This window comes from Phocoena sinus, chromosome 2, assembly GCF_008692025.1.
Source record: "Phocoena sinus isolate mPhoSin1 chromosome 2, mPhoSin1.pri, whole genome shotgun sequence".
In the NCBI taxonomy this organism is placed as follows: Eukaryota; Metazoa; Chordata; class Mammalia; order Artiodactyla; family Phocoenidae; genus Phocoena; species Phocoena sinus.
This window is the reverse complement of record NC_045764.1, coordinates 60,961,514-60,977,294: the sequence shown is the minus strand read 5'-3', so window position 1 is coordinate 60,977,294 and position 15,781 is coordinate 60,961,514. Positions and strand designations below refer to the sequence as shown.

At 43.5% G+C, this 15,781-nt stretch overlaps 1 protein-coding gene across 2 annotated transcripts in view; it reads right to left on the bottom strand.

The window, feature by feature from the left end:
- The window catches only part of SIN3A (SIN3 transcription regulator family member A), a 61,809-nt gene extending 47,909 nt beyond the window's left edge, over positions 1–13,900 (bottom strand). Inside the window, exon 1 of one of the 2 annotated variants that reach the window (XM_032622790.1) lies at positions 13,619–13,900. The gene's annotated coding sequence lies outside the window, so the exon portion shown is untranslated. Of the gene's footprint in view, positions 1–13,554 lie in introns of both variants that reach the window. The other variant, XM_032622791.1, reaches the window with a different exon arrangement.
- Between the last annotated feature and the right edge of the window lie 1,881 nt (positions 13,901–15,781).

Genomic DNA, 15,781 nt, shown 5'->3' with positions numbered 1-15,781 from the left:
CCCCCTGCATTGGGTGCGTGGAGTCTTAACCACTGGACCACCAGGTAAGTCCCCAGAGCCTGGATTCTTAACTACCTCACTATCCTGCCTCACACAGAAGAGGAGAAAACAAGGAGGAAAGAAGAGTTCCTTTATTTATTTAACAAACACATGCATTGAGCAACTTCAGCTTTAACGTCTCACACACTTAGCTCATTCATCCTTTCTTCAGCCTCAACCCAACAGCAGGAATGCTTTGGCAGCACTCATCCATTCAGTTAGCAAATACTCAGGGAGCAGATATGAAGGTGGTAGATGATCTCAGCCCTTGCCCTAGAAAAGCTTAAAAACTAGTTGGAAAGACCATACATAGCCTCACTAGTATTCAAAGAAATATAAAGTAAAACGATTTCCCAAAGGAACTGCCAAAAATTAAGAGAATGATGATATTAAGCGTAGGTGAGAATGCAGGGAAACACTACTGGTGTAAGTTTTAATTGTTATAGACTATTTGGTTGGCAACTTGCAGGCTTTTATTAAATTTTTAAATTAAATTGAAAATGCGCATACCCTTTAATCACCTAGCAACTCCACTTCTAGGTCTCTATACTATACATCTGCCAAATATATTTACTGCAGCAAAGTATAAAAAATTTAAATGTCTATCAATAGCTAAATAAACTTGATCCATCCATATTAGGAAAACTATGTAGCAATTAGAAAGATTAGGGTTCAAAAAAAAAAAAGAAAGATTAGGGTTCATCTACAAGGAAAGCTGTCCTGGACATAATAAGTGAAAAGAATAAGCTACAGAATATATACAGGGTGATCTCAACACAATACACAATGTACTCTTAAGATTTGTGCATTTCATTGTATATAAATCTGCATCAAAAGGAAAAGGCTAGAAACAAGCATTGAACTCTAGATAAGGAAATGCATGCTCAGGTACTTAGACGAAAGTGTAAGGAATTCTCTGGCGGTCCAGTGGCCAGGACACCACGCTTTCACTTTCAAGGGCCTGAAAAAAAGAAAGTGTACTAATGTCTGAAATGTACTTAGAATACCATCAAGAAATCAGTTTGGATTAATAGATGGAAGAATGGACAGATGGATATGTGATAAAGGAAGTACTGTAAAAACGGTAATGGTAAAATCCAGGTAGTGTGTATATATGGGTGTCAACTATAAAATTACATCAAATCTTGGGAAGATAAGCTAACAATACAAACTAGTTCACAAGTGGTACTAATGAGCACTAGAAACTTGGAAGGGAGAAGAAGTGTGTACAGTGATAAAGAGTCTATGGAGAAGGTAAATGTTTAGTTATATCTTGAAAATTAGGGATGAATTAGGGCATGGGGGATACAGGATGAAATTAAAATATTACAGTAACTTTGGACTTACAGGCAATAAACAGCTATTTAAAATCTCTGCCAATTCATTCGCCCCACAAATAATTCCCGAGTGCCAGGCCCTGTGCTTTAGTGTTGGGGCTCCAGCACTGAATAGGACATTTCCTGATCCAAAACAACCAAGTCTTCCATATCTAACTGCTATCAGTTGATGTGCTCCTCACAACAGTCCTGTCACAGGAGCACACCCAGAAGCCTCCTATTTAGAGGCAAACTAATACTCAAAGAAATTAAGTGATGTTTTCAAGGTCACATAGCTGGTTAAAGGAACAAGATGGTAGACAGACCCTTTCTCCTTGGAATACATGATCAATCTGGAGTAGAAATGTAAGTATTTGAATGCCAAATGATGGAGCCACAAGACAGAAAACTACTTTCAAGTCCTGCTTCAGCTGACATGATTTTCGTCTGCCACTACAGTCTCCAACTGTTTCAGATCTGAAGCTTACCCTGTTATCAAAACACTAGTCTAAGAAGACGGAATTTAAAAAGCCAAAAACAAAGGCACTTTGAGGGATAGAAACTAGTAAAGAGAGACTAATGTGAACAAACAATGGCACAGAACACTACATAGTCATCTGGCCATGTGTTATAATAAAAATTGGGAATAGCTCCAAATCATCATGCAAAGAAATCATAATTCCCAAATAAAGTAAGTAGAGCAGGATAATTCTGATATTGCAGGGGAGTATTCTGGAGTAGGGCAAGACAACTGAAGAGCGAATGTGACACGTTTCGGACAAATGTTAGAAGGGCAGAGGTAAAAGCTAATCCTTTCAGAACAAGAAAAATAAAAACCAACTTTCTAGTTTTACAACCTAAATGTCTTTAATCAAAATAAAGAGTTGGCCTCCTAGAAATCCAGACATCTCTCCATAATTATTAGAATCCAAATGGAAAATCCAACTTTAAAGAATCTTTTCATTTAAATTAAATTTCACAAATTGGCTTAAATGGAAACAATAGAATTATTTCAGTCAAGATAAGCTCAAAGTAACTGTGTATGGAACAAACCACCTTATTACAGAGGGTTTTAAGTCTACACGCTTTCTTTTTGAAATGCATTTAATTTATGGTTGACCCTTTAGTGCCTCTTGATTTTGTGTTGATATTATCTTGAATTAGGCACACTTTAAAGTTCTTTTATTTATATAAGAAAAAAATCTGAAATTATTCTCTTCCTGGTGGTCAACATCACATGAAATCACATAAAATTGTGCCCTGGTCAGTTTATTTCAATGAATACTCTTGAAAAAATGGAAGGCTTCTCTTCAAAAGCAAAGAAATTTTTATCAAAGCATTAAGTGAATGTAATTATTTCAACCCAGTAAAACTGCCTGCCACAGTCTACTTCAAAATCTGTCCAAAGATCCACTTCTGGATTTAAATCTGCTAGAAAATGAAAAAAGTGTTCCAGAATGAAAAAGTCAATCTATTTATATTTCCCATACTACTCAGAATAATCACTCAACAAAATTAACAAACCATTCTTCTCAAAACACCATAATATCTGATACCCAAGCCTCCCCTGAAAGTAGTTTCACATTCTTCTGATGAGGTGGCCCCCCAACCTGGGGAGATTTTGCCCCCAGGGCGCATTTGGCAATGTTGGAAGACATTTTTGGTTGTCACAATTCCAGGAGAGGGGTGCTACTGGCACCTCATGAATAGAGGTCAGGGATGTTGCCAAACATCCTACAGTGTACAGGATAGCCCCCCACAACAAAGAATTATTCAGCCCAAAATATCAATAGTGCCAAGGTTGAGAAACGATATAATATAATGACAATCCCATTTGATATATACCTTCTGTGAGCTTTGGTGGAGTTACGTCATACTACAGTGTGACAATGTTTAACAAGGTGACTCAGGACAATTATTTTGTATATGCAGACAATAACACCGCTTTCTTTACGACATGTGATTCACCTTTAACCCTCAGTATACCATAAAAACTTATCATTACATTATCATTTATCATTTGGGCTAAAAATACCTTTATTAGAAATTTTAGTAAGAATTTAGGACTTGCCTGGTGGTGCAGTGCTTAAGAATCCGCCTGCCAATGCAGGGGACACGGGTTCGATCCCTGGTCCGGGAAGATCCCACATGCCGCAGAGCAACTAAGCCCGTGCGCCACAACTACCAAAGCCCACACACCTAGAGCCTGTGCTCCGCAACAAGAGAAGCCAACGCAATGAGAAGCCGGCACACCGCAAAGAAGAGTAGCCCTCGCTCGCCACAACTAGAGAAAGCCTGTGCACAGCAATGAAGACCCAACACAGCCAAAAATAAATTAATTAATTTTAAAATAAATTAATTAGTTAATTTAAAAAAAGAATTTAAACAGCAAATCCAAATTTTTATTCCGTATTTTCCTGGTTTTGAAGATATAAATACCCAAAACAGGCACTATTCTTTACAGTGCAACTGACTAGTCATCAACTGTCATGGATGAACTTGGAACATAGCCATTCTATAAACTTTGATTCTAGATTTCAGGTAAATCTCAAGTAAAGTTCTAGCTTACTGTCACTTTTGGGTTTTTTTTTCCCCCCCCTCACATGATCAAACACAACTTTGAAAACTTACTTCCTAATTTTGCTGAAGAGAGGACGATCATCTTTTTTTTTTTTTGCGGTGCCTCTCACTGTTGTGGCCTCTCCCGTTGCAGAGCACAGGCTCCGGACGCACAGGCTCAGCGGCCATGGCTCACAGGCCCAGCCGCTCCGTGGCATGTGGGATCTTCCCGGACTGGGGCACGAACCCACATCCCCTGCATCGGCAGGCAGACTCCCAACCACTGCGCCACCAGGGAAGCCCAGGACGATCATCTTCTACGCTCCACAAATGCAAGCGTCCTCAGTTTTAGACTAATAAATACCAATTAAACTATCAATCCAATGATTTTTCTTTTTCATTTCTACATGTTTCCTTCTAGTCACCTCCGTACACACACCTGTCTTTGGCATCCGTCCACTTACAAACCACATCAAGTAAGTTTTGGTATAAAAACATCATAAAAGATGAAAGAACACCATTGTACATGCTTTTAGCAAATTGGAATGGTTTGGATTCTTCTTGAAAATATTGCACTCTGGGGACTTCCCTGGTGGTCCAGTGGCTAAGACTCCACACTCCCAATGCAGGGGGCCCAGGTTCGATCCCTAGTCAGGGAACTAGATCCCACATGCCACAACGAAGATTCCCGCATGCTGCAACTAAGACCCGGCACAGCCAAAGAAAGAAAGAAAGAAAGAAAATATTGCATTCTGAAGTCCTTCCTGTTGAATGATTCCTCGATGAGGACATCATACTCCCCGCCCACACCCCGCCCTCAGAAGTATATTGTCCACTCATAAATTCTTCAGTTTGAGAAAATTCATCTAGGATACTGTCATTTGAAGACTCAAAGTCTGCAGCTTGGCTTATACAATCAATTCTACCATCATCATTACAGCCTACAGTGTTGCTATCTGTTGCACTGCTTTCATCTATTAGTTCCTCTAGTAACTGTGAAATGTCTTCCTGTTAGTTTTCTTGTCTTTGCCATTATTAGAGGAAAACGAAAGATTACGGGTTATCAAACATGTTGAATGAAAACGTAAAAAAACTGTAAAAATAGTAGTATAAAGAACTTTCATATCCTTTTCACCCCAAATGGTAACATCTTACATAATGTTTAAGATGGCATCCCCCAACTTCTTGTACACTTTCTTGAAAGATGCTGTAATGCTTTGGGCAAAGCAGTAAGAAAATTGTAGTGATGACTTATTTTACTACTGCATCATCCTTCTAGGCAATTCATCATTCTTCCATTTTCTTATTATTTTAGTTTTTTTTTTTTAGCATAGTTGGGAATAATTGATGAGTAATGCTAAAGTAATTCCTGAGATGATAAAAGACCAAAACATTTCAAGATATAGGATAACTAAGATCATCAATATCCTACAATATAGGTCAGATGTATAAGCGGTAATAGCTAAAATGAGTTTATTCCATTAAAAAGAAAATAAGTAAATTTTCTCTTCGTTCTTCTGAAGACCTCTAATAAAGAATAAAGTCATTAAATATAAATCTTTACAAGTAGTTAATACTGCTCAAAAAGAAACTCAGAAACTAATATTGGGTCTAACTGACACTGATGTTATAGGTAGAATATGGACAAGAAAATATATGGTTCAATTCAAAAGATATTAATAATTATATCAATGTTCACATTCTGATTTGATCACTGTACTATGGCAATTCTTTGTATTATTTTTTGCAACTTCTTTTAAGCCTAAAATTATTTCAAAATGAAAAGTTTAGGGACTCCCCTGGTGGTCCAGTGGTTAAGACTCCACACTCCCAATGCAGGGGGCCCGGGTTCGATCCCTGGTCAGGGAACTAGATCCCGCATGCCACAACTAAAGATCCTGCATGCCACAACTAAAAATCTCATGTGCTGCGACTATGAACTGGCGCAGCCAAATAAATTTTTTTGAAGTTTTTAAAAAATTAAGTATAATAGTAGGGGAATATAAAAGAAGGAAATCATTGTGTATACCTATTCTCAAGGACATTAACATTTAGTTTGTGTGACAAGGTTTCTATAAACTAACTAGGAATGGTATAAAACAAGACTAAGTGTAACAGAAGATATACTAGCCGAAGCTATAAAGAAAGCATTATAAAGAACAGAACGCAAGGTAGTTCTTAAGTTGATAGATGTGTCACTCACCTCATACTGCCTCTATCCTATTAGCTATATTTCTGCCCCTACACAGACAGGGGCACACAAACTTTTAACCATCTTTGTATCCTCCACCGTGCTTAGCATAGTGCTTTGCTGTGATGGAAACCAAATCATTCATTCACACATGCATGCATCCTCTAATATTTACTGAGCACACACTATGTGCCAGGAATTGTTCTGGGAGCTAGGGATATAGATGTAAATAAAACAAAACTCTCCTCCCTCAGGAAGTTTACATTTTAGTGGGAGAAACAGACAACAAGATAATAAACAGTGTTCAGAATATCAGACAGTGACAAGTGCTAAGAAGAAAAAGCAGAGGATTTTTGAAATTTTAGACAAGGGTGACCAAAGAGTACCTCACTAATATAAAGTAACTTTTGAGTAAATGAAGTAAGGAGTTACCCATGTAGAAATCAGTAGAAGAACCATTATAGGCAGAGGGGACAGCAAACACGAAGACTCTGATATACATATGTGCTTGGTATTTTCCGAGAAAAGCAAAAAGGCCACGTAGTTGGAGCAGAATGGAGGAAAGAGAGACTAGTAGGAAATGAAGTCAGAGAGGTAATGGAGTTGGGGGTAGTAGGTAGGGAGCATACCGTGTTTGTTCTCGTAGGTCATAATAAGAACTCAGACTGAAATGGGAAGCCATTGGAGGGTTTTAAGCAGAGAATCACTTGGGTTGCTATCAATATGTTAAGAACAGACTGAAGAGGGGCAATAACAAAGCAGAGAGAACAGTTAAGGTGCTACTGATATAACCCAAGCTAGAGATGTTAGTGGCACTCACTGCTGTAGTTGGGGGTTAGGGGGTGGTATCAAGTTGGTCAAATTCTGGATAGTATTTTGAATATAGAGCAAATAGTATTTATTTGCTGATAGACCACGTGTGAAAAAGAGAGAAGTCAAAGATGCCTGTTAGATATCCAAGAGGAAATATGAAGTGGCCCACTGGATTTGTTCATCTACAGTAGTACAAAGGAGAGGTCCCCAGGGAGAGACAGAAATTTGAGAGTTATCAGTATTGTTTAGATTTTGGAAAGCTAATACGGTGCATAGAGTAGCTCTCTATAATCATGCACATTCACATTTCTGCACCAAGTGGGACAGCGTAGAACAGGCTGTCCCCCTAAATTAGTTGTGGAACCAAACTTACCAAAAAACAAACAAAAATTCTTGCATTTCAGAGCTGCAGATAAGAGACTGTGGCTCCATATATCCTTCAACAGCCTGCAAGTCAATAAGCCTGGCACCTGGAGGATACCAGCAGGACTGAGGAAACATCCATTGCCACGAAGCTGATAAATACAAGTAACATGCAGGCACACACACAGAAAAGGGGGTGAGGAGTACAAAAGCAAAAGAAGGGAGGGGCAAAAAAGAGATGTATCAGTTAGGAATTGCTACCAATAAATGCCTAACTAATTTTGAAGCCAACTGCCAACTAAACAGAGGTATCCTCTAGTTAGCAAACTTTAAAATGCCAACAGAGTTCAGGCTGTAAACTACTTATCTATCACCTGTGTGCCAGCATTGTCCTAGGCACTGAGGCTATCAAGAAAGTAAAGTCCCAATCTAGATGAACTGTGAGCCACTGTATAGCTCTCCCTGATGAAAACCAGTATCAGGTTGTTGACCTGCAAATATACAAGGACAAAAAAAAAAAAATCTGCATTTGGTTATAACTGACAACAAATCCCACTGGGCATGTCTTTCGTGTGATTTTTTGTTTTGTTTTGTTTTTTTTGGGGGGGCGTGTCTTTTGAAGAAAGACCCCAAAAGAAAGTTACAAAACTAAAGAAAGTCAAAGTTTTTTTTTGTAATGTGTTGTTAAAAGACAATCAAACAGATAACTGTATAAAGACAATTAAAATTCATATTTAAAAAGAAAGATGTCTGTCAGAAAAACAAAACTCCTTGAAACATTTGGAAAGAATATAATGTAATAATGGCAGAACCCTGATTCAGACTACCCAAGTATGCTGCTAGATGAATTTCATTATTTGACCTTAACCTCAAAAAAACAAACACCCAGAATTAATTACTTAAACTGTAACAAGAAAAACAGTAAAATCCTAAGATATTACCTCTACTACTCACTTATTAAAGTAGCAGAAACAGGAAGGCATGTGAAAGAAAAGAAGTATTAGGAAATAATAGTTGACCATATTAATAATATATCTTCAGCTTGACAGAGTAACAGCAACAAGTTATGCCAAGTCCATAATTTCTTCACTGTGATTCTTAACTACCTTGCAAAGCAGGAGAAGCAATCACATCTACGAACTGAAGAGAACAGGATGCACAAACTCTGGAAGAGAGACAATTCATGTGCCATTTTCAATACAATGCCACCCCTTCTAACATTCCAAAGCACTCTCTGGGGGTATTTTGAGCCTAACAACTCCCTTAAACTAGATGTATGATTTCAGACTCCTCCCTCCTGTTTCTCATTCAGTGTCCCCTCTTCCTCTTCCCACCAAAAGGTGGGCTCTCCTCTGAATTCCTTACAGCTCTTTGCACTTGACTCTTATGCACTCAACCTACACTGATGTGTAGTAAAATCATATTATATGTATATGTACCTTTCCTTCTAAGAATGTAAACTTCTTGGGAACAGAGACTCTTCCTGTGTCAGTCCAGAGCTATTTTAGATGCTCAATAACCTTTAAAATTGTGAATCACTCTGTTGTACACCTGAAACTTACATAATATTGTACATCAACTATACTTCAATTAAAAAAAAAATGTGGTCAAGAATGCATGTTGAGGGCTTCCCTGGTGGCACAATGGTTAGGAATCTGCCTGCCAATGCAGGGGACACAGGTTCAAGCCCTGGTCGGGGAAGATCCCACATGCCGTAGAGCAACTAAGTCCATGCGCCACAACTACTGAGCCTGTGCTCTAGAGCCCGCGAGCCACAACTACTGAAGCCCACGCGCCAAGAGCCTGTGCTCCGCAACAAAGAGAAGCCACTGCAATGAGAAGCCCGCGCACCGCAACGGAGAGTAGCCCCCGCTCACCACAACTAGAGAAAGCCCGTGCACAGCAACGAAGACCCAATGCAGCCAAGAATAAATTAATTAAATAAATTAAGAGAAAAAAAAAAGAACGCATGCTGAGGGACTTAGCTGGTGGTCAAGTGGTTAAGAATCCACCTTCCAATGCAGGAGATGCGGATTCAATCCCTGGTCAGGGAACTAAGATCCCACATGCCGCTGGGCAAATAAGCCCTCACGCTGCAACTACTGAGCCCACGTGCTCTGGAGCCTGCGCACCACAACTACAGAGAAGCCTGCACACCACAACTACAGAGAAGCCTGCACGCCACAATGAAAGATCCCACGTGCTACAACTAAGACCCAACACAGCCAAATAAATAAATTTTAAAAAAGAAAGAAAAAAGAATGCATGTTGACTCAATTTACCTTTAGAACCTGAATCCCAATCTTTTCCCCCAATGTGCTTTCAAAAGCACATTGCTGGGGACTTCCCTGGTGGTCCAGTGGCTAAGACTCCACACTCCCAATGCAGGGGGCCTGGGTTTGATCCCTGATCAGGGAACTAGATCCCACATGCCGCAGCTAAGGGTTTGCATGCCGCAACTTAAGATCCCTCATGCGGCAACAAAGATCCTGCGTGCCACAACTAAGACCCAATGCAACCAAATAAATAAATAATAATTTAAAAAAAGGACATTGCTGCTTCCTCCAAAAATTAAACATAAAATTACCATATGACCTAGCAATTCCACTTCTGGGTATATATCCAAAAGAATTCAAAGCAAGTACTTGAAGAGATATTTATACACCCATGTTCACAGCCGCATTACTCACAATAGCCAAGAAGTGGAAACGACCCAAACGTCTATCACACATGAATAGATAAACAAAATGTGGATGATGGTGATGACTGCACAACAATGTGTATGTACTTAATATCACTGAATTGTACATTTAAAAAATAGATAAAATCATAAATTTTACATTATATATGTTTTACCACAAGTGGGGAAAAAAAAAAAAAAAACCCACGCTGCTCCTTCTCCATTTACTACCCTTAGACCAGAGGCAGCTGAAGTATAGCATTAAGAGTGTGGACTCTGGAACCAGAATGTCTGGGTTCGAATTCTGGATTAGCCACTTAGCATATGTCTAACTTCTCTTTCCCACTGTTTCCTCACCTTTAAAACATAGATTTCATAGTACCCACTACATAGGGTTGTAGTGAAGATTAAACAGATTAATAAATATATAATACTTAACTCAGTGCCTGGGGGGTAGTAAAGGGCTCGATAAATGTTAAGTTCTCTTATTATTATTCAAGGAGACAGAGGGTGTAGTTTGAAAAAGCATTTAACATCATCTATATAAGAATCTACAGAAAATAAAGCTTAACAAACTTTTGGTTGATGGAGTTATCCAGAAGAGTAAGAAAGCCTTTGAAAGCACTGCACTAGATTACTGAATGCCATGGACATATCTTTTAATTCCAACTAAAATTCACAGCCATTAATATCTGTCTCGAATAGCCCTCCAGTATCTTGTCTGTTTGCACTGAAGATGTAAACAGGACTGTGCTTTGCCAGGAATTTTATCAAATTACTACACACCACCTTCCTTAAAAAAATAAAATTTGGGGGCTTCCCTGGTGACGCAGTGGTTGAGAGTCCGCCTGCCGATGCAGGGGACACGGGTTTGTGCCCCAGTCCGGGAGGATCCCACATGCCGCGGAGCGGCTGGGCCCGTGAACCATGGCCGCTGAGCCTGCGCGTCCGGAGCCTGTGTTCCGCAACGGGAGAGATCACAACAGTGAGAGGCCCGGGTACCGCAAAAAAATTAAAAAATAAAAAAAAATAAAAATTTTTTTACTCTTTAGGTGAAAACATCTTAATTACAAAATGCAAATCTCTCTACGGTCTCTGACTCTGACAAAACTATAGTATATGATACTGATATTTGGAGAGAGAAAAAGCATTTATGAAAACTTTCCTAATACAGCATATCCAGGCTCTTACTTGAATTCTTAAAGCCTATGTGGGACTTCTGACCCTGGTTTGCCAACAGAAACCATATTCTTTTTTTTTTTTAATAACTCAATTTATTTATTTATTTATTTTTGGTCGCGTTGGGTCTTTGTTGCTGCATGCAGGCTTTCTCTAGTTGTGGTGCGCGGGCTTCTCATTGAGGTGACTTCTCTTGTTGCAGAGCACAGGCTCTAGACATGCAGGCTTCAGTAGTTGTGGCACGCGGGCTCAGCAGTTGTGGCTCGCAGGTTTCAGTAGTTGTGGCACGCGGGCTTCAGTAGTTGTGGCGCACGTGCTTAGTTGCTCCACAGCATGTGGGATCTTCCCGGACCAGGGATCGAACCCGTGTTCCCTGCATTGGTAGGCAGATTCTTAACCACCGCACCACCAGGGAAGTCCCAACATATTCTTTAAGGGTATAAATTAGGTCTTTTATGTTTCCCAGCACACAGCATTGCAAATGGTAGGAACAATTATGTGTTGACCAAACTTTCCTCAATGGTAAATTCTCCACTCTTTTCACAAACTTTGTCAGTTTATGGCATCAGGAAAAACACCCAGGTTTTCTGCCTCCACACCAGTTCTACCACAGTCACCATAAACCAAACTAAAAAGCTACTGTTGCCATTGCTACTTCTTTAGCTAAGAAGGTGAGACTTAATCTCTTCACATGAGTATAGCACACGGCACCACGCTCTCAGTCCCAACTGAGCAAAGCACAAACCTAGAATTTAACTTCAGTTCAGCTAATTAGCCAGAGGGCTTGCTCAGATATTAGTGCATAAATAAATATATTTGTTCCTTGTTTAATTTCTCATGAAAAATATCGAAAACACAAGTAATTTCTCTTAAGAAAAGATAATGTCTCAACTCAGAGCAAAACCCTCAATTAAACTGGTTCATTAAACTTGAAATGTCCTAAGGCAATTTCCCAATACAGGTTGGAGGGCAACAAGTCACATACACAAGGCTACACTAGTCCTCGATTTCACCCTACTCTCTGTAAAAAAAATAGGGCAAGAACAGTGTTTTATAGAATATAAATAGAAAGTGGTCTAGATGTTCTAACAGAATTACATAAAACAAGCAGACTTTTCAAGAACACCTGAAGCTACCTAAATTGCAACTTATTTATTTGAGAAATTAAATAACAGAACCACCAGTACAATTAAAGCATTCAAAAATGCAGAAGCTGAGGAAATTGGAGTATTTCATTCAAAGTCTGAGTTTAAAAAAAAAAATCACCATCTTCTATAAAAGATCATTTTTTTAATATAATGTAAGTCCAACCCTTCCTTTTCTAAATTTCAGCCTTAGGAAGAGGAGTTTCCACCTCCTTTTCTTGGCTAACTGGGTTTGAAGTTCTAAGGCACCGAAATAGTGGCGAAGTCTAACTACCCACCATCCCATTGGCTCAGAGGGAACCCCGCCCCGTACAGCCACGGTAACCCAACATCAAGGGAACTCCAGGAAAGGCTGTCCCCGGCCACATTTCTAGTCTCTGATGAGTCTCTGCCCCTCCCCCCACCATCACCGCTGCGGAAGCACGGTCTCAGCACGAGCAGCACTCGACCGCAGACTGCAACGAAAGGACCTTGAGCACCTCGCCCCAATAATTACAACCGAGAGGGGAGGGGCGGGGACCACGATCCCACTGTCCAGGCTGCATGGTGCCATCCATGCTGCACCAAGAAAAGCAGAGACAACAGCTCTGGCACCTGACCCTCGTGCCCCAGGCAAAAGGCATGGCTGAGCCACAAGAGAAAGCCCTGACATCTCCACAGTTTGCAGTCTGGGGGCCCCTCCCACCCAAAAGAGACGTAGGGCGGGGCAGATCTAGGCGCCGCGACTCCCAGCCAGACCGGACAGCGGGCTTTCCCGAGCCCCGCCTCACTTGCCAAGGAGGCGGAAACCCGCGGAAGGGGGAGGACGGCCAGGGGGAGTGGCATTGCCGCTCCATACTGCCCCTCCGGCCAACCGGATCCCGGGAAGGCGGAGGAAGGCGGACTTCACGCCCCCTCCCTGCCGCGCCCCGAAGCCACAAGCGGGAGACCCCCCAGGCCGTCCCTTCACCCCAGCAGGCCAGTGCAAGGCCGCCCAGCCGAGGCCCCGCCCAACCCGGGAAGACCGGAGGGGTGGTCGACCGCAAACAGCACTTAGCACAGGGCCCAGCCCCGCCCCTTTCTCCACAATCGCACGCGCGCGCCGGCCCCGCCCCTGAGCGGCGGCGCGAGAGCCCGCCCCCTCCGCGCGCACCGGGACTACGCTCTCCTCCCCCTCCCGCACCGAGAGCTACCCCGCTCCGCCCCCCACCCCCCTCACACATCCACACGCCTCCCGCCCGCCTGCTCTACGGGAAGCCGAGGAGGTCAGTCCCCCCCAAAAATACACACCCTCGAGTCCGGCGTTACCCGCCACCAGGCTCCCTGCCCCAACCCCGGCCCGGCGTGCTCTCACCGCAAAGCTGCTTCGGCCGCTCTCACTGCGTGTCCCTCCTAGCATGAGCCTCAGGCTCAGCACGGAGGCCCCGAGAAACGCGCGGGGCACAGGCCCGCCAAAGCGGACTGGCAGCCTCCTCTCCGCTAACGAAGCGGTCACAGGCCCCAGTGCCCAGACTGGGAAGGAGGGAGGGAGGGAGGGAGGGAAACTCCAAGGGGGGAAGGGGAGGGGGGGAAGATGGAGAAACCGTCTCCGCCGCCTCTACCGCCGCGGCCGCTTCTCTGTTACCCGGGAAATCCCGCCCACTCACCCGGCCCGCCCCGCAGAGGGAAGACTCAACTTCGCTCCGCACAGGCCGTACTATCCGCCTATCAAAGGTTTAGCCAATCGCTGCACCCTGGCTGCCGACTGCCCGCCCCTTCCCCCCCGGCTGGGAGGGCAGTAGGGGGGGAAAGCCGCTCACCTTCTCCACGCCCCTATTGGCGGGGAGCTTCCCTAACTCAACCCCGCCTATTGGAGACGAATTCCTGAATCCCACCCCCAAGCCGCAACACTATTGGAGGAGGCAGGGAAGCTCTTCACATCTCATTGGAGGACTCCATATGTCCCGCCCCTTGCCCTCTCAGCTACAGGCCCAACAACTCCGCTCCCGCCCTCGCCAGTCATTGCATTGGAAGGCTACCCCTAGCTCTCTGGCTGCCCCAGGAAGGTAAGTAACCGATGTGGGGTAAAAATGTCCGTGAGATAGTCTCCTCCTACCGCCCTGCCGGGCCAGGCCCTGCCCCCAACCATCGGATTGGGTATCTCGACGCCGGTAGGAGCCTCTATTGGCTAGGATGCCCGTCTAGGAAGAAGCTGACTCCGCCCTGCGCGAGGAGGCTGAACCTTAGCAGTCCTTTTGTGGAATGTTTACACTAGAGACTGAAGCGCAGAGAGTTCCAGGGCCTGAAACAGGAGGTGGTGCGGAGCTCAGCAGCGGGAATTCGATGCCCTGGGATTTGTAAGGGAGAGGCAGCAGCATCAGGACCCCCTTACAAAAAATGATAAAGAGAACCTCATCATTCCCATCCAGTTCTCTACAATTTACATTTCCGCACACTGCCTCCTTGTAAACACAAATATACGGAGCAGCCGACAGCTCCTTTCAGTAAGTATAGAATACAGAATTAAGGGCTGGAGACCAAAATCGAGGAATAGCCCCAGGGGTTGTTCAGCCCGCAGCTAGTGGTGGCTGCATACTTCTATCGCCGACACTCCCTAAACCTGAATATGCAGTCCTAAGAGGGCGGAGATAACCAAAATGAGGGCAGGGCCCTAAGAGCCAACGCCCTGGCAAGCCTCCGGAAGGCGGAGCGTGAAGCGTAAGGCACTAGCGATCTCCAGAGTAGAACTGGAGGAATCAAGACTCGAAGAACTGAGGAAGGAGACCAAACAGGCCACGGCATAAATGAATCCTACGCCACACTTAAAGAGAAATGATAAAAATTCCAGAGTTGGGGACAATAATAAGAACAGCTGTTCCCTCCTTCTTGGCCAACGAGTGTTAATGACAGTCCCTAGGCCCTCCCTGTGTAGGTAATATGGCCTTGAACAGAGAAACAAAGTGCTTGCGATACCTAGGTGGCTTTTATTTATTCACTAAATAGGGCGAACTGACGCTGGCCTTGCTTTGGGGGGCGCTCACGGAGCGCCAGGAGGGGAGGGGGCGGGACTAGAGTTTTCCCGCTCTCTTCCGCAAAAAGGCTACTCCCCCAAGAGAGCTGAGTCAGTATCCAAGAGGCAGGCCCCAGGTAACTCACTCCTAGGTCCTACCTTGTCCTCCCTCTGCAATCTGCCGGAGACCACAAGAAATGAGCGCTGGCAACAGGTGGGCCTGACTCCCAAGCCTCAAGGACAAGGCAGCGAACTGTGAACTCCATGAATAGCCGACAGATGGGAGCAGCCTCGCCGGGAGCTAAGCCCTGCCCCAGGACGGAGCTCAAAAAATAAGTCACACCAATGAAACAAACGAGACCCCCAGGCCAAACCTCTAGGAGGTTACGAAGAAGAGGTAATCATGCAGAACTGACCGAAGGCTATTTTAAATTTGGGCCGTCCTCCGCTCCCTGGACTGGGTGCCACACGGCGCTCCCACCTGGACATCAAGAACCACTTGGAACCCAAGCATAATTGGGCCGCCCT